This window comes from Daphnia pulicaria, chromosome 1 (assembly GCF_021234035.1).
Source record: "Daphnia pulicaria isolate SC F1-1A chromosome 1, SC_F0-13Bv2, whole genome shotgun sequence".
Classification (NCBI taxonomy): Eukaryota; Metazoa; Arthropoda; class Branchiopoda; order Diplostraca; family Daphniidae; genus Daphnia; species Daphnia pulicaria.
In genome coordinates, this window is record NC_060913.1 from 17,328,917 (window position 1) to 17,355,212 (window position 26,296).

The 26,296-nt window shown below is 36.7% G+C and overlaps 2 non-coding genes and 1 pseudogene across 2 annotated transcripts; 2 read left to right on the top strand and 1 right to left on the bottom strand.

The window, feature by feature from the left end:
- Window positions 1–7,965: 7,965 nt before the first annotated feature.
- LOC124328709 lies at window positions 7,966–11,521 on the bottom strand (annotated as a pseudogene).
- Window positions 11,522–15,506: 3,985 nt separating this feature from the next.
- Trnat-agu lies at window positions 15,507–15,579 on the top strand. The gene has a single exon. It is a non-coding gene; the product is annotated as a tRNA-Thr (tRNA).
- A 10,052-nt stretch (window positions 15,580–25,631) lies between these two features.
- Trnas-aga lies at window positions 25,632–25,704 on the top strand. Its single transcript has one exon. It is a non-coding gene; the product is annotated as a tRNA-Ser (tRNA).
- Window positions 25,705–26,296: the final 592 nt, after the last annotated feature.

Below are 26,296 nucleotides of genomic sequence, written 5' to 3' on the forward strand. Positions count from 1 at the left end.
GGAACAGTTGGGAACTTTAAAATAGAAGTAATCAATTGTAAAACTGCTGTTGTGACGTCATGACCACTTTTTAAATTGTTGTCCGATGAAGCCATTTTGTGGTCCTATGGCGTAGATGGCAAAGCGCCTGCCTAGTAAGCAGGAGATCACGAGTTCGAGTCTCGTTGGGACCTGTAAGAAATGTCATCATAATCATCCCGTGTCTCTTAGAAATCAGAAAAAGAACTGACAGAATCGTTAAAATAAGTTCTATTTTAGCGCAGAATACCGTTAAATTGCTAGTTATAATGATTATTTTCTTGGTAGTCTAATTTTGACTGCCTATTCGGGCACAATTCCATAGGTATCTTCCATGCTGAAATTTAAACACCAAATCATAATAACTAATTGTGCAGCATGGATCTGCTATTCCTAGTAAGAAACCAGGATTCGTAGTATCGTTGAAAATCTCGTTGATTTTTTTGTAAATTGTTTGGAACAGTTGGGAACTTTAAAATAGAAGTAATCAATTGTAAAACTGCTTTTGTGACGTCATGACCACTTTTTAAATTGTTGTCCTATGAAGCCGTTTTGTGGTTCTATGGCTTAGATGGCAAAGCGCCTGCCTAGTAAGCAGGAGATCACGAGTCCGAGTCTCGTTGGTACCTGTAGGAAATGTCATCATAATCATCCCGTGTCTCTTAGAAATCAGAAAAAGAACTGATAGAATCGTTAAAATAAGTTCTATTATAGCGCAGAATACCGTTAAATTGCTAGTTATAATGATTATTTTCTTGGTAGTCTAATTTTAACTGCCTACTCGGGCACAATTCCATAGGTATTTTCCATGCTAAAATTTAAACACCAAATCATAATAACTAATTGTGCATCATGGATCTGCTCTTCTTAGTAAGAGACCAGGACTCGTAGTATCGTTGAAAATCTCGTTGATATTTTTGTAAATTGTTCTTTGTGCTGTGGAACAGTTGGGAACTTTAAAATAAAAGTAATCAATTGTAAAACTGCTGTTGTGACGTCATGACCACTTATTACATTGTTGTCCTATGAAGCCGTGTTGTGGTCCTATGGCTTAGATGGCAAAGCGCCTGCCTAGTAAGCAAGAGATCACAAGTTCGAGTCTCGTTAGGACCTGTAAGAAATGTCATCATAATCATCCCGTGTCTCTTAGAATTCAGAAAACGAACTGATAGAATCGTTAAAATAAGTTCTATTTTAGCGCAGAATACCGTTAAATTGCTAGTTATAATGATTATTTTCTTGGTAGTCTAATTTTGACTGCCTACTCGGGCACAATTCCAAAGGTATTTTCCATGCTGAAATTTTAACACCAAATCATAATAACTAATTGTGAAGCATGGATCTGCTCTTCCTAGTAAGAGACCAGGACTCGTAGTATCGTTGAAAATCTCGTTGATTTTTTTGTAAATTGTTTGGAACAGTTGGGAACTTTAAAATAGAAGTAATCAATTGTAAAACTGCTTTTGTGACGTCATGACCACTTTTTAAATTGTTGTCCTATGAAGCCGTTTTGTGGTTCTATGGTTTAGATGGCAAAGCGCCTGCCTAGTAAGCAGGAGATCACGAGTTCGAGTCTCGTTGGTAACTGTAAGAAATGTCATCATAATCATCCCGTGTCTCTTAGAAATCAGAAAAAGAACTGATAGAATCGTTAAAATAAGTTCTATTATAGCGCAGAATACCGTTAAATTGCTAGTTATAATGATTATTTTCTTGGTAGTCTAATTTTGACTGCCTACTCGGGCACAATTTCATAGGTATTTTCCATGCTAAAATTTAAACACCAAATCATAATAACTAATTGTGCAGCATGGATCTGCTCTTCCTAGTAAGAGACCAGGACTCGTAGTATCGTTGAAAATCTCGTTGATATTTTTGTAAATTGTTCTTTGTGCTGTGGAACAGTTGGGAACTTTAAAATAAAAGTAATCAATTGTAAAACTGCTGTTGTGACGTCATGACCACTTATTAGATTGTTGTCCTATGAAGCCGTTTTGTGGTCCTATGGCTTAGATGGCAAAGCGCCTGCCTAGTAAGCAGGAGATCACGAGTTCGAGTCTTGTTGGGACCTGTAAGAAATGTCATCATAATCATCCCGTGTCTCTTAGAATTCAGAAAACGAACTGATAGAATCGTTAAAATAAGTTCTATTTTAGCGCAGAATACCGTTAAATTGCTAGTTATAATGATTATTTTCTTGGTAGTCTAATTTTGACTGCCTACTCGGGCACAATTCCAAAGGTATTTTCCATGCTGAAATTTTAACACCAAATCATAATAACTAATTGTGAAGCATGGATCTGCTCTTCCTAGTAAGAGACCAGGACTCGTAGTATCGTTGAAAATCTCGTTGATTTTTTTGTAAATTGTTTGGAACAGTTGGGAACTTTAAAATAGAAGTAATCAATTGTAAAACTGCTTTTGTGACGTCATGACCACTTTTTAAATTGTTGTCCTATGAAGCCGTTTTGTGGTTCTATGGTTTAGATGGCAAAGCGCCTGCCTAGTAAGCAGGAGATCACGAGTTCGAGTCTCGTTGGTAACTGTAAGAAATGTCATCATAATCATCCCGTGTCTCTTAGAAATCAGAAAAAGAACTGATAGAATCGTTAAAATAAGTTCTATTATAGCGCAGAATACCGTTAAATTGCTAGTTATAATGATTATTTTCTTGGTAGTCTAATTTTGACTGCCTACTCGGGCACAATTTCATAGGTATTTTCCATGCTAAAATTTAAACACCAAATCATAATAACTAATTGTGCAGCATGGATCTGCTCTTCCTAGTAAGAGACCAGGACTCGTAGTATCGTTGAAAATCTCGTTGATATTTTTGTAAATTGTTCTTTGTGCTGTGGAACAGTTGGGAACTTTAAAATAAAAGTAATCAATTGTAAAACTGCTGTTGTGACGTCATGACCACTTATTACATTGTTGTCCTATGAAGCCGTATTGTGGTCCTATGGCTTAGATGGCAAAGCGCCTGCCTAGTAAGCAAGAGATCACAAGTTCGAGTCTTGTTGGGACCTGTAAGAAATGTCATCATAATCATCCCGTGTCTCTTAGAATTCAGAAAAAGAACTGATAGAATCGTTAAAACATGTTCTATTTTAGCGCAGAATACCGTTAAATTGCTAGTTATAATGATTATTTTCTTGGTAGTCTAATTTTGACTGCCTACTCGGGTACAATTCCATAGGTATTTTCCATGCTGAAATTTAAACACCAAATCATGATAACTAATTGTGCAGCATGGATCTGCTCTTCCTAGTAAGATACCAGGACTCGTAGTATCGTTGAAAATCTCGTTGATATTTTTTTAAATTGTTCTTTGTGCTGTGGAACAGTTGGGAACTTTAAAATAAAAGTAATCAATTGTAAAACTGCTGTTGTGACGTCATGACCACTTATTAGATTGTTGTCCTATGAAGCCGTTTTGTGGTCCTATGGCTTAGATGGCAAAGCGCCTGCCTAGTAAGCAGGAGATCACGAGTTCGAGTCTTGTTGGGACCTGTAAGAAATGTCATCATAATCATCCCGTGTCTCTTAGAATTCAGAAAACGAACTGATAGAATTGTTAAAATTAGTTATATTTTAGCGCAGAATACAGTTAAATTGCTAGTTATAATGATTATTTTCTTGGTAGTCTAATTTTGACTGCCTATTCGGGCACAATTCCAAAGGTATTTTCCATGCTTAAATTTAAACACCAAATCATTATAACTAATTGTCCAGCATGGATCTGCTCTTCCTAGTAAGAGACCAGGACTCGTAGTATCGTTGAAAATCTCGTTGATTTTTTTGTTAATTGTTCTTTGTGCTGTGGAACAGTTGGGAACTTTAAAATAGAAGTAATCAATTGTAAAACTGCTGTTGTGACGTCATGACCACTTTTTAAATTGTTGTCCGATGAAGCCATTTTGTGGTCCTATGGCTTAGATGGCAAAGCGCCTGCCTAGTAAGCAGGAGATCACGAGTTCGAGTCTCGTTGGGACCTGTAAGAAATGTCATCATAATCATCCCGTGTCTCTTAGAAATCAGAAAAAGAACTGACAGAATCGTTAAAATAAGTTCTATTTTAGCGCAGAATACCGTTAAATTGCTAGTTATAATGATTATTTTCTTGGTAGTCTAATTTTGACTGCCTATTCGGGCACAATTCCATAGGTATCTTCCATGCTGAAATTTAAACACCAAATCATAATAACTAATTGTGCAGCATGGATCTGCTATTCCTAGTAAGAAACCAGGACTCGTAGTATCGTTGAAAATCTCGTTGATTTTTTTGTAAATTGTTTGGAACAGTTGGGAACTTTAAAATAGAAGTAATCAATTGTAAAACTGCTTTTGTGACGTCATGACCACTTTTTAAATTGTTGTCCTATGAAGCCGTTTTGTGGTTCTATGGCTTAGATGGCAAAGCGCCTGCCTAGTAAGCAGGAGATCACGAGTCCGAGTCTCGTTTGTACCTGTAGGAAATGTCATCATAATCATCCCGTGTATCTTAGAAATCAGAAAAAGAACTGATAGAATCGTTAAAATAAGTTCTATTATAGCGCAGAATACCGTTAAATTGCTAGTTATAATGATTATTTTCTTGGTAGTCTAATTTTAACTGCCTACTCGGGCACAATTCCATAGGTATTTTCCATGCTTAAATTTAAACACCAAATCATAATAACTAATTGTGCAGCATGGATCTGCTCTTCTTAGTAAGAGACCAGGACTCGTAGTATCGTTGAAAATCTCGTTGATATTTTTGTAAATTGTTCTTTGTGCTGTGGAACAGTTGGGAACTTTAAAATAAAAGTAATCAATTGTAAAACTGCTGTTGTGACGTCATGACCACTTATTACATTGTTGTCCTATGAAGCCTTATTGTGGTCCTATGGCTTAGATGGCAAAGCGCCTGCCTAGTAAGCAAGAGATCACAAGTTCGAGTCTTGTTGGGACCTGTAAGAAATGTCATCATAATCATCCCGTGTCTCTTAGAATTCAGAAAAAGTACTGATAGAATCGTTAAAACATGTTCTATTTTAGCGCAGAATACCGTTAAATTGCTAGTTATAATGATTATTTTCTTGGTAGTCTAATTTTGACTGCCTACTCGGGCACAATTCCATAGGTATTTTCCATGCTGAAATTTAAACACCAAATCATAATAACTAATTGTGCAGCATGGATCTGCTCTTCCTAGTAAGATACCAGGACTCGTAGTATCGTTGAAAATCTCGTTGATATTTTTTTAAATTGTTCTTTGTGCTGTGGAACAGTTGGGAACTTTAAAATAAAAGTAATCAATTGTAAAACTGCTGTTGTGACGTCATGACCACTTATTAGATTGTTGTCCTATGAAGCCGTTTTGTGGTCCTATGGCTTAGATGGCAAAGCGCCTGCCTAGTAAGCAGGAGATCACGAGTTCGAGTCTTGTTGGGACCTGTAAGAAATGTCATCATAATCATCCCGTGTCTCTTAGAATTCAGAAAACGAACTGATAGAATTGTTAAAATTAGTTATATTTTAGCGCAGAATACAGTTAAATTGCTAGTTATAATGATTATTTTCTTGGTAGTCTAATTTTGACTGCCTATTCGGGCACAATTCCAAAGGTATTTTCCATGCTTAAATTTAAACACCAAATCATTATAACTAATTGTCCAGCATGGATCTGCTCTTCCTAGTAAGAGACCAGGACTCGTAGTATCGTTGAAAATCTCGTTGATTTTTTTGTAAATTGTTTGGAACAGTTGGGAACTTTAAAATAGAAGTAATCAATTAAAAAACTGCTTTTGTGACGTCATGACCACTTTTTAAATTGTTGTCCTATGAAGCGGTTTTGTGGTTCTATGGCTTAGATGGCAAAGCGCCTGCCTAGTAAGCAGGAGATCACGAGTTCGAGTCTTGATGGGACCTGTAAGAAATGTCATCATAATCATCCCGTGTCTCTTAGAATTCAGAAAACGAACTGATAGAATTGTTAAAATAAGTTCTATTTTAGCGCAGAATACCGTTAAATTGCTAGTTATAATGATTATTTTCTTGGTAGTCTAATTTTGACTGCCTACTCGGGCACAATTCCAAAGGTATTTTCCATGCTGAAATTTAAACACCAAATCATAATAACTAATGGTGCAGCATGGATCTGCTCTTCCTAGTAAGAGACCAGGACTCGTAGTATCGTTGAAAATCTCGTTGATATTTTTGTAAATTGTTCTTTGTGCTGTGGAACAGTTGAGAACTTTAAAATAGAAGTAATCAATTGTAAAACTGCTGTTGTGACGTCATGACCACTTTTTAAATTGTTGTCCTATGAAGCCGTTTTGTGGTCCTATGGCTTAGATGGCAAACGCCTGCCTAGTAAACAGGAGATCACGAGTTCGGGTCTCGTTGGAACCTGTAAGAAATGTCATCATAATCATCCCGTGTCTCTTAGAAATCAGAAAAAGAACTGACAGAAACGTTAAATAAGTTTATTGTAGCGCAGAATACCGTTAAATTACTAGTTATAATGATTATTTTCTTGGTAGTCTAATTTTGACTGCCTACTCGGGCACAATTCCATAGTTATTTTCCATGCTGAAATTTAAACACCAAATCATAATAACTAATTGTGCAGCATGGATCTGCTCTTCCTAGTAAGAGACCAGGACTCGTAGTATCGTTGAAAATCTCGTTGATTTTTTTGTAAATTGTTTGGAACAGTTGGGAACTTTAAAATAGAAGTAATCAATTGTAAAACTGCTTTTGTGACGTCATGACCACTTTTTAAATTGTGGTCCTATGAAGCCGTTTTGTGGTCCTATGGCTTAGATGGCAAAGCGCCTGCCTAGTAAGCAGGAGATCACGAGTTTGAATCTCGTTGGGACCTGTAAGAAATGTCATCATAATCATCCCGTGTCTCTTAGAATTCAGAAAAAGAACTGATAGAATCGTTAAAATAAGTTCTATTATAGCGCAGAATACCGTTAAATTGCTAGTTATAATGATTATTTTCTTGGTAGTCTAATTTTGACTGCCTACTCGGGCACAATTCCAAAGGTATTTTCCATGCTAAAATTTAAACACCAAATCATAATAACTAATTGTGCAGCATGGATCTGCTCTTCCTAGTAAGAGACCAGGACTCGTAGTATCGTTGAAAATCTCGTTGATTTTTTTGTAAATTGTTCTTTGTGCTGTGGAACAATTGGGAACTTTAAAATAAAAGTAATCAATTGTAAAACTGCTGATGTGATGTCATGACCACTTCTTAGATTGTTGTCCTATGAAGCCGCTTTATGGTCATATGGCTTAGATGGCAAAGTGCCTGCCTAGTAAGCAGGAGATCACGAGTTCGAGTCTCGTTGGGACCTGTAAGAAATGTCATCATAATCATCCCGTGTCTCTTAGAATTCAGAAAAAGAACTGATAGAATCGTTAAAATAAGTTCTATTATAGCGCAGAATACCGTTAAATTGCTAGTTATAATGATTATTTTCTTGGTAGTCTAATTTTGACTGCCTACTCGGGCACAATTCCATAGGTATTTTCCATGCTAAAATTTAAACACCAAATCATAATAACTAATTGTGCAGCATGGATCTGCTCTTCCTAGTAAGAGACCAGGACTCGTAGTATCGTTGAAAATCTCGTTGATTTTTTTGTAAATTGTTCTTTGTGCTGTGGAACAGTTGGGAACTTTAAAACAAGATTCCTTCGGTAATGTCCTTCGGGCATTTTTTAAACGCCGGGGAGTGGATCCTAACGAAAAAAACATCTACGCGTAATTTTTGTATTAACATTACTAGAAATGGAAAATTGTCTATTTGCTCGAACAACATCATTTTCCCAATCCCAAAAAGCAGCTCGTTGAGTTGACTATTTTACAGACTAGAAACAGACATTTTTCAGGTCTGTACACCATTCATGATTATATTAAAAAATACACTATTTGGCAGTAGAAAACAATTTATTTAATTATAAAAGTTTATCACACATACGAACCATGAATGTTTTATTTTTAGAAAGTTAAATAAAATTGTTGCGAAAATCAAAACTTATTTTTTCAAACTTGAGTATGGAGGTGATTTCAGTAGACAACCAGTAGGGGATTAGGGGCCTTGGTGTAGTAGAAAGTAGCAGCAGTCTTGTAATATTCCATCCCACAGTGGTTTAGTACTTGGAGACCTCGTTGTTGTGAAGTATGGCAGCTTGTGGTGATTTGGTATCGGCCATATCCAGGAGACATCAGTGCACCCGTGGTCGACCCAGCCTTAAACAATATAACACATATCAGCGCTATCTAATCAATGAAACAATACAGTTTAAAAATTTAATGTTCTTGTCAACAACCAAAAATGAGATAAAATTGATTCACAACTAAAAATAAAATGAATATTTACCCATGATTGGAAACCGATTTAATACGGTAAAGAAGACAGTTGTGACACACAGTGAGCTGCAGTAGGTTGTAGTCTAGTACTTGGACACTTCGGTGAAGATCGCTCTGATGGTGAATATCTGGAGACTCGGTGTAGTAGCTGCAAGCAGAATATAATTTGGAGCATCAGTATAGTGAGCTAAAAAAGCGTAGATTGTAGTGTAACGTTAAAGGTTGGACCTTGAACTTTGGTGTTGTAGAACTTGGAAGACTCAGTGCACTCAGGCGCTTGCGTGATGTGACTCGGGGCAGATTAAGTTTTCGACTTGTACTTTGGAGCCTTGGTGGTGTAGTACTCTGGAGCCTGTTAATGTAGTAAGTTGTGTTGCGTATCAAGTACTATTCTTTCGCTGCTGTTACTTGGTATACACCATACCCAGGAAACACCAGTGTAGTCGAACCAGCCATTAACGATGGAACGTCCAACAGCAGCATGTCGCCATAGTTAACTAGAAAATTAACATACATAGTTAAACGTTTATATACAACAGTAACGAGCATATTTACCAAACAGTCAATAAATATCCTTGTAAAGAAACGGAATATTTACCCATTGTTGCGAACCAGTAATACGATGAAGAAAAATCCTTGGTACAGGTAGTGCACTGAAGTTGTTGCCTTGTCCGTGATGATCAGTTTACTGGTGTCTCTGGCCTTTTCTATCTCCTTTTATACGATTTATTTCTCACCCTCGCTTCTTAGCCTTGCGGTATTGTACCTGCTTGATGATGATTAAACACGTTAAATTCTCACCCAACATCTACACTACTCCATGACACGTTTTACGGACATGTTGTATGAAAAACAAATTATCTTGAAAATTCTTTCATTCACTAAATCGCTTTCTTCATGACAACGATCATGTGTCATCAGAAAAGCCGTCAGAAATAGCTGCTTTTGCCACGAAGGGTAGAATTGACAACGTGCTCCACATTAGCAGATGAATGAAGCAAATGGTAATTCTTCCCTCCACACTCGCCAACCAAACGTGGCAAATTCCGGAAGCGGTCAACATTTTCTCCTACTTGCTTCCACAACCAGTGGACTGTACTGTTTCCAAAAAAAAAAAATAGCAATAGAATTTCGTCGGTACCACCAGGTATCTAAAAATATTACAGAACAGATCCTGTGAAATTAATGGCGCTTAGATGCGTCGAGTTGGTAATCGCTCGTCCAAAAGTAGGACCCTCTGCAGGCAAGAAATTCACTACGCCAGGAAGAATTCCACTTTCTTCCATCAATCGGAATGCTATATAGTTCGACAACAATGCTGTGTCAGAGGGTTTCCACAGAACAACATTTCCCTAATCACAAAACCATTCTAAACATAAATAAATTCTTAAATAAAGAATGGTTGAAGAGTACCATAATCGCAGGGGCATATGCAAGGTTTCCTCCAATGGCTGTGAAATTGAATGGAGAAATAGCGGCGATAAATCCTTCCAACACTCTATGTCGAACCTACACATGAATTAAGTTAATCTTAAAGTTTATGGTTTCTTTAATGTAAATAAATATTTTACCGAATTTTGTATCGAAGGAACAACGTTTACTGGTTGATAATCATACAATCGTTGAGCAAACTCTGCAATAAATCTATTTTTATAAAACTTCTTGAGTAACGTCATCAATACCAATATGTTCTATATTTGTTTTACCGCAAAAAATCCGCTAATTCACAAGCTGCATCAATTTCAGCTTGATAAACTGTTTTGCCTTGTCCCAGCATGGTAGATGCATTGAGTTGACTACGATATTTTGTGGAAACCAAATCTCCGGCTTTAAAAAAAATATAAACTTTTTTATTCAAAGGAACCTTCTCCCACGCGCTTCTGGCTTTCAATGAAACGCCAAAAGCTTTTTGTAGTAGTTCCTAATTGCATGGAAATAAAAAATTAAGAAACAAAAATAACCCCTTTTAAAAAAAAAGTAAAATACGGGAGAAGCATAGCAGAATATCGCGATCTTTTTCTGATGGTTAGAGGGCTGCAATTTAATAAATAAAAAAACAAAACAATAAGCACGTCAATAAATGTGGTTTAAAACGGAAGAAATAGAATACCATTGTCTGATAAATGAACATCATCAGTCCAATATTCTTTGCCATCAATAACAATTGGAATTTCTTCAACAGCAGATTGCCTATGTTGTAATGCATTTTCCAGGGCAACTCTTTCTTCGCTGCTTTTCAAATAACCTAAATATGATAAACAAATAATGAAACCATCAAATCATAAGTAATTTTAACTTTTACCTAAAATAGGTTCAATTGCCAAATTTATTGGCTGAGCAATAGGTTTTTGAATAATAGATGGTCCACCCAAAAATCTAACAAATGATTTCCTATAAAGTGGGCAAACGTATATATAAATGTTGTACGCTTAGTTTTAACTCATTTATAGTCAACATTTAAAAACTTATTTACCCAACTAAAAGTCTCGGTAACCAAAGTCTCTGTGCTGATGAAAGATGAAGAGTATTTTTGGAAACGGATGAAATCATTTTAAAAATTTTGATGGTAGTAATAGACCTCTGGCAACACAACGGTACTTTCCACTATCAGACTCCTGTAACTTTGGGATTGTCAGGTGAAGGGTGTTGATAGCTCCTGGCTTGTTGAGTATATCATGCATGCTGTGTTTCAAAGAGAATATGGCATTAGGAGTTGAGCAGAGCAGGCGCTATGAATTTTGTCTGCAAATTTGACATACCGATTTGTACTGTGCTTTGGCAAGTGCCACTCTAGCTGAAATTTGACAAATGGTCCAGATTCTTTGACGACTTGGCAGGTATACTCGGCCTCTACATTGTAAAATTTAGTAAAATATATCAAAACTGTTAAAATTCAAGAAAAACTTATCACAAACCACTTTAATCTCACTTTTTCTTCTTCACTTTGTTCTCTTTACTCGTGTTGAATTGCGCATTAAAATACAAACACAAAGGAAAAAGTATTGTTTTTATGAAGTTACTCTAATAAAGATTACCCGAAGGGTTTCTTCTGCTGTCATGATTCAAAGAATTTGCTAGATGTTGCTAGAAATAGTTTTCCAGTTTAATCAGCAATCCAGTTTAAGAATTCTTCTGAAAACAACTTTTTTCTCTTGTTGTTGACACTACTGAGCACTGACTGCACTACACTGACAGTTAGAAGGTTAAGCAAACAAAGCGAATTCACTAACTTGGATTCGGCAACCAGCTAGGTAATAAACACGCAAATTAAATTTCTAAAACAGTAATAAAAACCAATGAAACCCCGTCACGACATGTATCAAATTTTGACAGAATTATGTACAAAATTTGGTGACGATTGGTCATTCAGGGAAGAAACGTATAAAGGATAACTAAATGGACATTAAACCCTCTGAATTCCACTACTAGCTACTACTACCCTACCCCCTATACCCCACACCCTATATTGTTAAGGACCTTCGTATATAAATATACCTCAGGGATAAAAGTAATCAATTGTAAAACTGCTGATGTGACGTCATGACCACTTCTTAGATTGTTGTCCTATGAAGCCGCTTTATGGTCATATGGCTTAGATGGCAAAGCGCCTGCCTAGTAAGCAGGAGATCACGAGTCCGAGTCTCGTTGGGACCTGTAAGAAATGTCATCATAATCATCCCGTGTCTCTTAGAATTCAGAAAAAGAACTGATAGAATCGTTAAAATAAGTTCTATTTTAGCGCAGAATACCGTTAAATTGCTAGTTATAATGATTATTTTCTTGGTAGTCTAATTTTGACTGCCTACTCGGGCACAATTCCATAGGTATTTTCCATGCTAAAATTTAAACACCAAATCATAATAACTAATTGTGCAGCATGGATCTGCTCTTCCTAGTAAGAGACCAGGACTCGTAGTATCGTTGAAAATCTCGTTGATTTTTTTGTAAATTGTTCTTTGTGCTGTGGAACAGTTGGGAACTTTAAAATAAAAGTAATCAATTGTAAAACTGCTTTTGTGACGTCATGACCACTTCTTAGATTGTTGTCCTATGAAGCCGTTTTTTGTTCCTATGGCTTAGATGGCAAAGCGCCTGCCTAGTAAGCAGGAGATCACGAGTTCGAGTCTCGTTGGGACCTTGGGACCTGTAAGAAATGTCATCATAATCATCCCGTGTTTCTCAGAATTCAGAAAAAGAACTGATAGAATCGTTAAAATAAGTTACTACTTTTCTATGGAGTGAATGGTTGTAAACCATTTGGCAACGGTGTTGCCTAGCAGACAACCATTCACAAGCAAGTAACAGAAAGGAAAAGTCATGTGAAAATTCTGTCAGTGTAAGTTTCACATAATTTTGTTTAATAATTTCATATTTAACAAAGAGTTTTTATTTTTCTGTCGAGAATTGTCTGGCGAACGATTGACTCCAAAAAATTTTACTACGACAATAATTTTTTGAAAAAAGTGGGAGTCTCAAACGCCGAAAAACCAATCAGCAAGGCAAGACTTGCTGGTTTTAAGAGACTACACCGGAAAAAGATCAAGTGTTACGTGATGTAGAAAAATAGAATAGAAGAAAGTTATCTTTTACTCAGTGCTTTCATTTACTACAGTAGTTTATCGTTGCAGGTAACCAGTCATGGACTGCAAGTAGTTATAGCTGCATGTAGCCAGACATGAGCTACGAAGACAGTTGAATGTAACCAGACATTAGCTATAAGTTTAGTAGTAGGTAACCAGCCCTGGACTACCAGTACAGCTTCATTTATCAGATATGAGCTTCAGGTATCGTTACATTTTTACATTGTAATCAGACATGAGCTGCAGGTACAGCTGCACGTAATCCAATGTAACCAGACATTTTGACTACGAGTTCAGTTGCATGTAACCATTGATGAACTACGAGTATAGCTGCATGTAACCAGTCATGAGCTTCAGGCAAAGCTGCATGTAACCAGTCATGAGCTTCAGGTAAAGCTGCATGTAACCAGTCATGAGCTTCAGGTTTAGCTTCATGTAACCAGTCATGAGCTACAAGTTAATCAGGTTTAGCTGCATGTAACCAGTCATGAGCTACGAGTTAAGTTGCATGTAACCAGTCATGAGCTTCAGGTATAGCTGCATGTAACCAGTCATGAGCTACGAATTCAGTTGCATGTAACCATTCATGAACTACGAGTATAGCTGCATGTAACCAGTCATGAGCTTCAGGTAAAGCTGCAAGTAACCAGTCATGAGCTTTAGGTATAGCTGCATGTCACCAGTCATGAGCTTCAGGTTAGCTGCATGTAACCAGGCATGAGCTAAGAAGACAGCCGCATGTAACCAGACATGAGCTTAGTTACCATTACATAAACAGACATATGAACTATGAGAAAAAATGGGTTTCATTGCTGCCACGTTTCATTCAGAGTGGTTAGGGTGCTAAAACACCCGCTTCAGAGCTGTAGACTCCCAGCGGAGTCTATAGCTCTGCTTACTTGCTTGGAACCTATTTATCTGAAAGAAAATAGTTCCGTAATTACACAATGTCATGTGTAATTACGTGTATTACATTAATGAATGTAATTCATAAATGTATTACATTAATGAATGTAATAGAAAAGTAAACTTTTCATAAGTGTAATCACTATCGAAAAGTAAATAATTTTCTATGGAGTGAATGGTTGTAAACCATTTGGCAACGGTGTTGCCTAGCAGACAACCATTCACAAGCAAGTAACAGAAAGGAAAAGTCATGTGAAAATTCTGTCAGTGTAAGTTTCACATAACTACCCACCCACCCACCCTGCAGAAAGTTCGGGAAAAACGGAATTTTCCAGAGAACAAATAGGGCGACACCTTCTTTTAGAAAGGTTTATTCATTTATCTGAAAGAAAATAGTACCAAATACGGAACACAATCGAAATTGCCAGGGTACTTATAAAACACCCGCTTGCTTAAGAGTGTTCGGGGTGCAAAAGCACACGTTTCCTTAGACAGAGTGGTTAGGGTGCTAAAACACCCGCTTCAGAGCTGTAGACTCCCAGCGGAGTCTATAGCTCTGCTTACTTGCTTGGAACCTATTTATCTGAAAGAAAATAGTTCCGTAATTACACAATGTCATGTGTAATTACGTGTATTACATTAATGAATGTAATTCATAAATGTATTACATTAATGAATGTAATAGAAAAGTAAACTTTTCATAAGTGTAATCACTATCGAAAAGTAAATACTTTTCTATGGAGTGAATGGTTGTAAACCATTTGGCAACGGTGTTGCCTAGCAGACAACCATTCACAAGCAAGTAACAGAAAGGAAAAGTCATGTGAAAATTCTGTCAGTGTAAGTTTCACATAACTACCCACCCACCCACCCTGCAGAAAGTTCGGGAAAAACGGAATTTTCCAGAGAACAAATAGGGTGACACCTTCTTTTAGAAAGGTTTATTCATTTATCTGAAAGAAAATAGTACCAAATACGGAACACAATCGAAATTGCCAGGGTACTTATAAAACACCCGCTTGCTTAAGAGTGTTCGGGGTGCAAAAGCACACGTTTCCTTAGACAGAGTGGTTAGGGTGCTAAAACACCCGCTTCAGAGCTGTAGACTCCCAGCGGAGTCTATAGCTCTGCTTGCTTGCTTGGAACCTATTTATCTGAAAGAAAATAGTTCCGTAATTACACAATGTCATGTGTAATTATGTGTATTACATTAATGAATGTAATTCATAAATGTATTACATTAATGAATGAAATAGAAAAGTAAACTTTTCATAAGTGTAATCACTATTGAAAAGTTCTATTTTAGCGCAGAATACCGTTAAATTGCTAGTTATAATGATTATTTTCTTGGTAGTCTAATTTTGACTGCCTACTCGGGCACAATTCCATAGGTATCTTCCATGCTGAAATTTAAACACCAAATCATAATAACTAATTGTGCAGCATGGATCTGCTCTTCCTAGTAAGAGACCAGGACTCGTAGTATCGTTGAAAATCTCGTAGATTTTTTTGTAAATTGTTTTTGTGCTGTGGAACAGTTGGGAACTTTAAAATAGAAGTAATCAATTGTAAAACTGCTGTTGTGAGGTCATGACCACTTTTGAGATTGTTGTCCTATGAAGACGTATTTTGGTCCTATGGCTTAGATGGCAAAGCGCCTGCCTAGTAAGCAGGAGATCACGAGTTCGAATCTCGTTGGGACCTGTAAGAAATGTCATCATAATCATCCCGTGTCTCTTCGAATTCAGAAAAAGAACTGATAGAATCGTTAAAATAAGATCTATTTTAGCGCAGAATATCGTTAAATTGCTAGTTATAATGACTATTTTCTTGGTAGTCTAATTTTGACTGCCTACTCGGGCACAATTCCAAAGGTATTTTCCATGCTGAAATTTAAACACGAAACCATAATAACTAATTGTGCAGCATGGATCTGCTCTTCCTAGTAAGAGACCAGGACTCGTAGTATCGTTGAAAATCTCGTAGATTTTTTTGTAAATTGTTTTTGTGCTGTGGAACAGTTGGGAACTTTAAAATAGAAGTAATCAATTGTAAAACTGCTGTTGTGACGTCATGACCACTTTTTAAATTGTTGTCCTATGAAGCCGTTTTGTGGTCCTATGGCTTAGATGGCAAAGCGCCTGCCTAGTTAGCAGGAGATCACGAGTTCGAGTCTCATTGGGACCTGTAAGAAATGTCATCATAATCATCCCGTGTCTCTTAGAATTCAGAAAAAGAGTTGATAGAATCGTTAAAATAAGATCTATTTTAGCGCAAAATACCGTTAAATTGCTAGTTATAATGATTATTTTCTTGGTAGTCTAATTTTGACTGCCTACTCGGGCACAATTCCAAAGGTATTTTCCATGCTGAAATTTAAACACGAAACCATAATAACTAATTGTGCAGCATGGATCTGCTCTTCCTAGTAAGAGACCAGGACTCGTAGCATCGTTGAAAATCTCGTAGATTTTTTTGTAAATTGTTTTTGTGCTGTGGAACAGTTGGGAACTTTAAAATAGAAGTAATCAATTGTAAAACTGCTGTTGTGACGTCATGACCACTTTTTAAATTGTTGTCCTATGAAGCCGTTTTGTGGTCCTATGGCTTAGATGGCAAAGCGCCTGCCTAGTAAGCAGGAGATCACGAGTTCGAGTCTTGTTGGGACCTGTATGAAATGTCATCATAATCATCCCGTGTCTCTTAGAAATCAGAAAAAGAACTGATAGAATCGTTAAAATAAGTTCTATTATAGCGCAGAATACCGTTAAATTGCTAATTATAATGATTATTTTCTTGGTAGTCTAATTTTGACTGCCTACTCGGGCACAATTCCATAGGTATTTTCCATGCTAAAATTTAAACACCAAATCATAATAACTAATTGTGCAGCATGGATCTGCTCTTCCTAGTAAGAGACCAGGACTCGTAGTATCGTTGAAAATCTCGTTGATTTTTTTGTAAATTGTTTGGAACAGTTGGGAACTTTAAAATAGAAGTAATCAATTGTAAAACTGCTGTTGTGACGTCATGACCACTTTTTAAATTGTTGTCCTATGAAGCCGTTTTGTGGTCCTATGGCTTAGATGGCAAAGCGCCTGCCTAGTAAGCAGGAGATCACGAGTTCGAGTCTCATTGGGACCTGTAAGAAATGTCATTATAATCATCCCGTGTCTCTTAGAATTCAGAAAAAGAGTTGATAGAATCGTTAAAATAAGATCTATTTTAGCGCAGAATACCGTTAAATTGCTAGTTATAATGATTATTTTCTTGGTAGTCTTATTTTGACTGCCTACTCGGGCACAATTCCAAAGGTATTTTCCATGCTAAAATTTAAACACCAAATCATAATAACTAATTGTGCAGCATGGATCTGTTTTTCCTAGTAAGAGACCAGGACTCGTAGTATCGTTGAAAATCTCGTAGATTTTTTTGTAAATTGTTTTTGTGCTGTGGAACAGTTGGGAACTTTAAAATAGAAGTAATCAATTGTAAAACTGCTGTTGTGACGTCATGACCACTTTTTAAATTGTTGTCCTATGAAGCCGTTTTGTGGTCCTATGGCTTAGATGGCAAAGCGCCTGCCTAGTTAGCAGGAGATCACGAGTTCGAGTCTCATTGGGACCTGTAAGAAATGTCATCATAATCATCCCGTGTCTCTTAGAATTCAGAAAAAGAGTTGATAGAATCGTTAAAATAAGATCTATTTTAGCGCAAAATACCGTTAAATTGCTAGTTATAATGATTATTTTCTTGGTAGTCTAATTTTGACTGCCTACTCGGGCACAATTCCAAAGGTATTTTCCATGCTGAAATTTAAACACGAAACCATAATAACTAATTGTGCAGCATGGATCTGCTCTTCCTAGTAAGAGACCAGGACTCGTAGCATCGTTGAAAATCTCGTAGATTTTTTTGTAAATTGTTTTTGTGCTGTGGAACAGTTGGGAACTTTAAAATAGAAGTAATCAATTGTAAAACTGCTGTTGTGACGTCATGACCACTTTTTAAATTGTTGTCCTATGAAGCCGTTTTGTGGTCCTATGGCTTAGATGGCAAAGCGCCTGCCTAGTAAGCAGGAGATCACGAGTTCGAGTCTCATTGGGACCTGTAAGAAATGTCATCATAATCAGCCCGTGTCTCTTAGAATTCAGAAAAAGAGTTGATAGAATCGTTAAAATAAGATCTATTTTAGCGCAGAATACCGTTAAATTGCTAGTTATAATGATTATTTTCTTGGTAGTCTTATTTTGACTGCCTACTCGGGCACAATTCCAAAGGTATTTTCCATGCTAAAATTTAAACACCAAATCATAATAACTAATTGTGCAGCATGGATCTGCTCTTCCTAGAAAGAGACCAGGACTCGTAGTATCGTTGAAAATCTCGTAGATTTTTTTGTAAATTGTTTTTGTGCTGTGGAACAGTTGGGAACTTTAAAATAGAAGTAATCAATTGTAAAACTGCTGTTGTGACGTCATGACCACTTTTGAGATTGTTGTCCTATGAAGCCGTTTTGTGGTTCTATGGCTTAGATGGCAAAGCGCCTGCCTAGTAAGCAGGAGATCACGAGTTCGAGTCTCGTTGGGACCTGTAAGAAATGTCGTCATAATCATCCCGTGTCCCTTAGAATTAAGAAAAAGAACTGATAGAATCGTTAAAATAAGATCTATTTTAGCGCAAAATACCGTTAAATTGCTAGTTATAATGATTATTTTCTTGGTAGTCTAATTTTGACTGCCTACTCGGGCACAATTCCAAAGGTATTTTCCATGCTGAAATTTAAACACGAAACCATAATAACTAATTGTGCAGCATGGATCTGCTCTTCCTAGTAAGAGACCAGGACTCGTAGTTTCGTTGAAAATCTCGTTGATTTTTTTGTAAATTGTTTTTGTGCTGTGGAACAGTTGGGAACTTTAAAATAGAAGTAATCAATTGTAAAACTGCTGTTGTGACGTCATGACCACTTTTTAAATTGTTGTCCTATGAAGCCGTTTTGTGGGCCTATGGCTTAGATGGCAAAGCGCCTGCCTAGTAAGCAGGAAATCACGAGTTCGAGTCTCATTGGGACCTGTAAGAAATGTCATCATAATCATCCCGTGTCTCTTAGAATTCAGAAAAAGAACTGATAGAATCGTTAAAATAAGATCTATTTTAGCGCAGAATACCGTTAAATTGCTAGTTATAATGATTATTTTCTTGGTAGTCTTATTTTGACTGCCTACTCGGGCACAATTCCAAAGGTATTTTCCATGCTAAAATTTAAACACCAAATCATAATAACTAATTGTGCAGCATGGATCTGCTCTTCCTAGTAAGAGACCAGGACTCGTAGTATCGTTGAAAATCTCGTAGATTTTTTTGTAAATTGTTTTTGTGCTGTGGAACAGTTGGGAACTTTAAAATAGAAGTAATCAATTGTAAAACTGCTGTTGTGACGTCATGACCACTTTTGAGATTGTTGTCCTATGAAGCCGTTTTGTGGTTCTATGGCTTAGATGGCAAAGCGTCTGCCTAGTTAGCAGGAGATTACGAGTTCGAGTCTCCTTGGGACCTGTAAGAAATGTCATCATAATCATCCCGTGTCCCTTAGAATTAAGAAAAAGAAATGATAGAATTGTTAAAATAAGATCTATTTTAGCGCAAAATACCGTTAAATTGCTAGTTATAATGATTATTTTCTTGGTAGTCTAATTTTGACTGCCTACTCGGGCACAATTCCAAAGGTATTTTCCATGCTGAAATTTAAACACGAAACCATAATAACTAATTGTGCAGCATGGATCTGCTCTTCCTAGTAAGAGACCAGGACTCGTAGCATCGTTGAAAATCTCGTAGATTTTTTTGTAAATTGTTTTTGTGCTGTGGAACAGTTGGGAACTTTAAAATAGAAGTAATCAATTGTAAAACTGCTGTTGTGACGTTATGACCACTTTTTAAATTGTTGTCCTATGAAGCCGTTTTGTGGTCCTATGGCTTAGATGGCAAAGCGCCTGCCTAGTAAGCAGGAGATCACGAGTTCGAGTCTCATTGGGACCTGTAAGAAATGTCATCATAATCATCCCGTGTCTCTTAGAATTCAGAAAAAGAGTTGATAGAATCGTTAAAATAAGATCTATTTTAGCGCAGAATACCGTTAAATTGCTAGTTATAATGATTATTTTCTTGGTAGTCTTATTTTGACTGCCTACTCGGGCACAATTCCAAAGGTATTTTCCATGCTAAAATTTAAACACCAAATCATAATAACTAATTGTGCAGCATGGATCTGCTCTTCCTAGTAAGAGACCAGGACTCGTAGTATCGTTGAAAATCTCGTAGATTTTTTTGTAAATTGTTTTTGTGCTGTGGAACAGTTGGGAACTTTAAAATAGAAGTAATCAATTGTAAAACTGCTGTTGTGACGTCATGACCACTTTTTAAATTGTTGTCCTATGAAGCCGTTTTGTGGTCCTATGGCTTAGATGGCAAAGCGCCTGCCTAGTAAGCAGGAGATCACGAGTTCGAGTCTTGTTGGGACCTGTATGAAATGTCATCATAATCATCCCGTGTCTCTTAGAAATCAGAAAAAGAACTGATAGAATCGTTAAAATAAGTTCTATTATAGCGCAGAATACCGTTAAATTGCTAATTATAATGATTATTTTCTTGGTAGTCTAATTTTGACTGCCTACTCGGGCACAATTCCATAGGTATTTTCCATGCTAAAATTTAAACACCAAATCATAATAACTAATTGTGCAGCATGGATCTGCTCTTCCTAGTAAGAGACCAGGACTCGTAGTATCGTTGAAAATCTCGTTGATTTTTTTGTAAATTGTTTGGAACAGTTGGGAACTTTAAAATAGAAGTAATCAATTGTAAAACTGCTGTTGTGACGTCATGACCACTTTTTAAATTGTTGTCCTATGAAGCCGTTTTGTGGTCCTATGGCTTAGATGGCAAAGCGCCTGCCTAGTAAGCAGGAGATCACGAGTTCGAGTCTCATTGGGACCTGTAAGAAATGTCATTATAATCATCCCGTGTCTCTTAGAATTCAGAAAAAGAGTTGATAGAATCGTTAAAATAAGATCTATTTTAGCGCAGAATACCGTTAAATTGCTAGTTATAATGATTATTTTCTTGGTAGTCTTATTTTGACTGCCTACTCGGGCACAATTCCAAAGGTATTTTCCATGCTAAAATTTAAACACCAAATCATAATAACTAATTGTGCAGCATGGATCTGTTTTTCCTAGTAAGAGACCAGGACTCGTAGTATCGTTGAAAATCTCGTAGATTTTTTTGTAAATTGTTTTTGTGCTGTGGAACAGTTGGGAACTTTAAAATAGAAGTAATCAATTGTAAAACTGCTGTTGTGACGTCATGACCACTTTTTAAATTGTTGTCCTATGAAGCCGTTTTGTGGTCCTATGGCTTAGATGGCAAAGCGCCTGCCTAGTTAGCAGGAGATCACGAGTTCGAGTCTCATTGGGACCTGTAAGAAATGTCATCATAATCATCCCGTGTCTCTTAGAATTCAGAAAAAGAGTTGATAGAATCGTTAAAATAAGATCTATTTTAGCGCAAAATACCGTTAAATTGCTAGTTATAATGATTATTTTCTTGGTAGTCTAATTTTGACTGCCTACTCGGGCACAATTCCAAAGGTATTTTCCATGCTGAAATTTAAACACGAAACCATAATAACTAATTGTGCAGCATGGATCTGCTCTTCCTAGTAAGAGACCAGGACTCGTAGCATCGTTGAAAATCTCGTAGATTTTTTTGTAAATTGTTTTTGTGCTGTGGAACAGTTGGGAACTTTAAAATAGAAGTAATCAATTGTAAAACTGCTGTTGTGACGTCATGACCACTTTTTAAATTGTTGTCCTATGAAGCCGTTTTGTGGTCCTATGGCTTAGATGGCAAAGCGCCTGCCTAGTAAGCAGGAGATCACGAGTTCGAGTCTCATTGGGACCTGTAAGAAATGTCATCATAATCAGCCCGTGTCTCTTAGAATTCAGAAAAAGAGTTGATAGAATCGTTAAAATAAGATCTATTTTAGCGCAGAATACCGTTAAATTGCTAGTTATAATGATTATTTTCTTGGTAGTCTTATTTTGACTGCCTACTCGGGCACAATTCCAAAGGTATTTTCCATGCTAAAATTTAAACACCAAATCATAATAACTAATTGTGCAGCATGGATCTGCTCTTCCTAGAAAGAGACCAGGACTCGTAGTATCGTTGAAAATCTCGTAGATTTTTTTGTAAATTGTTTTTGTGCTGTGGAACAGTTGGGAACTTTAAAATAGAAGTAATCAATTGTAAAACTGCTGTTGTGACGTCATGACCACTTTTGAGATTGTTGTCCTATGAAGCCGTTTTGTGGTTCTATGGCTTAGATGGCAAAGCGCCTGCCTAGTAAGCAGGAGATCACGAGTTCGAGTCTCGTTGGGACCTGTAAGAAATGTCGTCATAATCATCCCGTGTCCCTTAGAATTAAGAAAAAGAACTGATAGAATCGTTAAAATAAGATCTATTTTAGCGCAAAATACCGTTAAATTGCTAGTTATAATGATTATTTTCTTGGTAGTCTAATTTTGACTGCCTACTCGGGCACAATTCCAAAGGTATTTTCCATGCTGAAATTTAAACACGAAACCATAATAACTAATTGTGCAGCATGGATCTGCTCTTCCTAGTAAGAGACCAGGACTCGTAGTTTCGTTGAAAATCTCGTTGATTTTTTTGTAAATTGTTTTTGTGCTGTGGAACAGTTGGGAACTTTAAAATAGAAGTAATCAATTGTAAAACTGCTGTTGTGACGTCATGACCACTTTTTAAATTGTTGTCCTATGAAGCCGTTTTGTGGGCCTATGGCTTAGATGGCAAAGCGCCTGCCTAGTAAGCAGGAAATCACGAGTTCGAGTCTCATTGGGACCTGTAAGAAATGTCATCATAATCATCCCGTGTCTCTTAGAATTCAGAAAAAGAACTGATAGAATCGTTAAAATAAGATCTATTTTAGCGCAGAATACCGTTAAATTGCTAGTTATAATGATTATTTTCTTGGTAGTCTTATTTTGACTGCCTACTCGGGCACAATTCCAAAGGTATTTTCCATGCTAAAATTTAAACACCAAATCATAATAACTAATTGTGCAGCATGGATCTGCTCTTCCTAGTAAGAGACCAGGACTCGTAGTATCGTTGAAAATCTCGTAGATTTTTTTGTAAATTGTTTTTGTGCTGTGGAACAGTTGGGAACTTTAAAATAGAAGTAATCAATTGTAAAACTGCTGTTGTGACGTCATGACCACTTTTGAGATTGTTGTCCTATGAAGCCGTTTTGTGGTTCTATGGCTTAGATGGCAAAGCGTCTGCCTAGTTAGCAGGAGATTACGAGTTCGAGTCTCCTTGGGACCTGTAAGAAATGTCATCATAATCATCCCGTGTCCCTTAGAATTAAGAAAAAGAAATGATAGAATTGTTAAAATAAGATCTATTTTAGCGCAAAATACCGTTAAATTGCTAGTTATAATGATTATTTTCTTGGTAGTCTAAATTTGACTGCCTACTCGGGCACAATTCCAAAGGTATTTTCCATGCTGAAATTTAAACACGAAACCATAATAACTAATTGTGCAGCATGGATCTGCTCTTCCTAGTAAGAGACCAGGACTCGTAGCATCGTTGAAAATCTCGTAGATTTTTTTGTAAATTGTTTTTGTGCTGTGGAACAGTTGGGAACTTTAAAATAGAAGTAATCAATTGTAAAACTGCTGTTGTGACGTTATGACCACTTTTTAAATTGTTGTCCTATGAAGCCGTTTTGTGGTCCTATGGCTTAGATGGCAAAGCGCCTGCCTAGTAAGCAGGAGATCACGAGTTCGAGTCTCATTGGGACCTGTAAGAAATGTCATCATAATCATCCCGTGTCTCTTAGAATTCAGAAAAAGAGTTGATAGAATCGTTAAAATAAGATCTATTTTAGCGCAGAATACCGTTAAATTGCTAGTTATAATGATTATTTTCTTGGTAGTCTTATTTTGACTGCCTACTCGGGCACAATTCCAAAGGTATTTTCCATGCTAAAATTTAAACACCAAATCATAATAACTAATTGTGCAGCATGGATCTGCTCTTCCTAGTAAGAGACCAGGACTCGTAGTATCGTTGAAAATCTCGTAGATTTTTTTGTAAATTGTTTTTGTGCTGTGGAACAGTTGGGAACTTTAAAATAGAAGTAATCAATTGTAAAACTGCTGTTGTGACGTCATGACCACTTTTTAAATTGTTGTCCTATGAAGCCGTTTTGTGGTCCTATGGCTTAGATGGCAAAGCGCCTGCCTAGTAAGCAGGAGATCACGAGTTCGAGTCTCATTGGGACCTGTAAGAAATGTCATCATAATCATCCCGTGTCTCTTAGAATTCAGAAAAAGAGTTGATAGAATCGTTAAAATAAGATCTATTTTAGCGCAAAATACCGTTAAATTGCTAGTTATAATGATTATTTTCTTGGTAGTCTAATTTTGACTGCCTACTCGGGCACAATTCCAAAGGTATTTTCCATGCTGAAATTTAAACACGAAACCATAATAACTAATTGTGCAGCATGGATCTGCTCTTCCTAGTAAGAGACCAGGACTCGTAGCATCGTTGAAAATCTCGTAGATTTTTTTGTAAATTGTTTTTGTGCTGTGGAACAGTTGGGAACTTTAAAATAGAAGTAATCAATTGTAAAACTGCTGTTGTGACGTCATGACCACTTTTTAAATTGTTGTCCTATGAAGCCGTTTTGTGGTCCTATGGCTTAGATGGCAAAGCGCCTGCCTAGTAAGCAGGAGATCACGAGTTCGAGTCTCATTGGGACCTGTAAGAAATGTCATCATAATCATCCCGTGTCTCTTAGAATTCAGAAAAAGAGTTGATAGAATCGTTAAAATAAGATCTATTTTAGCGCAGAATACCGTTAAATTGCTAGTTATAATGATTATTTTCTTGGTAGTCTTATTTTGACTGCCTACTCGGGCACAATTCCAAAGGTATTTTCCATGCTAAAATTTAAACACCAAATCATAATAACTAATTGTGCAGCATGGATCTGCTCTTCCTAGTAAGAGACCAGGACTCGTAGTATCGTTGAAAATCTCGTAGATTTTTTTGTAAATTGTTTTTGTGCTGTGGAACAGTTGGGAACTTTAAAATAGAAGTAATCAATTGTAAAACTGCTGTTGTGACGTCATGACCACTTTTGAGATTGTTGTCCTATGAAGCCGTTTTGTGGTTCTATGGCTTAGATGGCAAAGCGCCTGCCTAGTAAGCAGGAGATCACGAGTTCGAGTCTCGTCGGGACCTGTAAGAAATGTCGTCATAATCATCCCGTGTCCCTTAGAATTAAGAAAAAGAACTGATAGAATCGTTAAAATAAGATCTATTTTAGCGCAAAATACCGTTAAATTGCTAGTTATAATGATTATTTTCTTGGTAGTCTAATTTTGACTGCCTACTCGGGCACAATTCCAAAGGTATTTTCCATGCTGAAATTTAAACACGAAACCATAATAACTAATTGTGCAGCATGGATCTGCTCTTCCTAGTAAGAGACCAGGACTCGTAGCATCGTTGAAAATCTCGTAGATTTTTTTGTAAATTGTTTTTGTGCTGTGGAACAGTTGGGAACTTTAAAATAGAAGTAATCAATTGTAAAACTGCTGTTGTGACGTCATGACCACTTTTTAAATTGTTGTCCTATAAAGCCGTTTTGTGGTCCTATGGCTTAGATGGCAAAGCGCCTGCCTAGAAAGCAGGAGATCACGAGTTCGAGTCTCGTTGGGACCTGTAAGAAATGTCATCATAATCATCCCGTGTCTCTTAGAAATCAGAAAAAGAACTGATAGAATCGTTAAAATAAGTTCTATTATAGCGCAGAGTACCGTTAAATTGCTAGTTATAATGATTATTTTCTTGGTAGTCTTATTTTGACTGCCTACTCGGGCACAATTCCATAGGTATTTTCCATGCTAAAATTTAAACACCAAATCATAATAACTAATTGTGCAGCATGGATCTGCTCTTCCTAGTAAGAGACCAGGACTCGTAGTATCGTTGAAAATCTCGTAGATTTTTTTGTAAATTGTTTTTGTGCTGTGGAACAGTTGGGAACTTTAAAATAGAAGTAATCAATTGTAAAACTGCTGTTGTGACGTCATGACCACTTTTTAAATTGTTGTCCTATGAAGCCGTTTTGTGGTCCTATGGCTTAGATGGCAAAGCGCCTGCCTAGTAAGCAGAAAATCACGAGTTCGAGTCTCATTGGGACCTGTAAGAAATGTCGTCATAATCATCCCGTGTCTCTTAGAATTCAGAAAAAGAACTGATAGAATCGTTAAAATAAGATCTATTTTAGCGCAGAATACCGTTAAATTGCTAG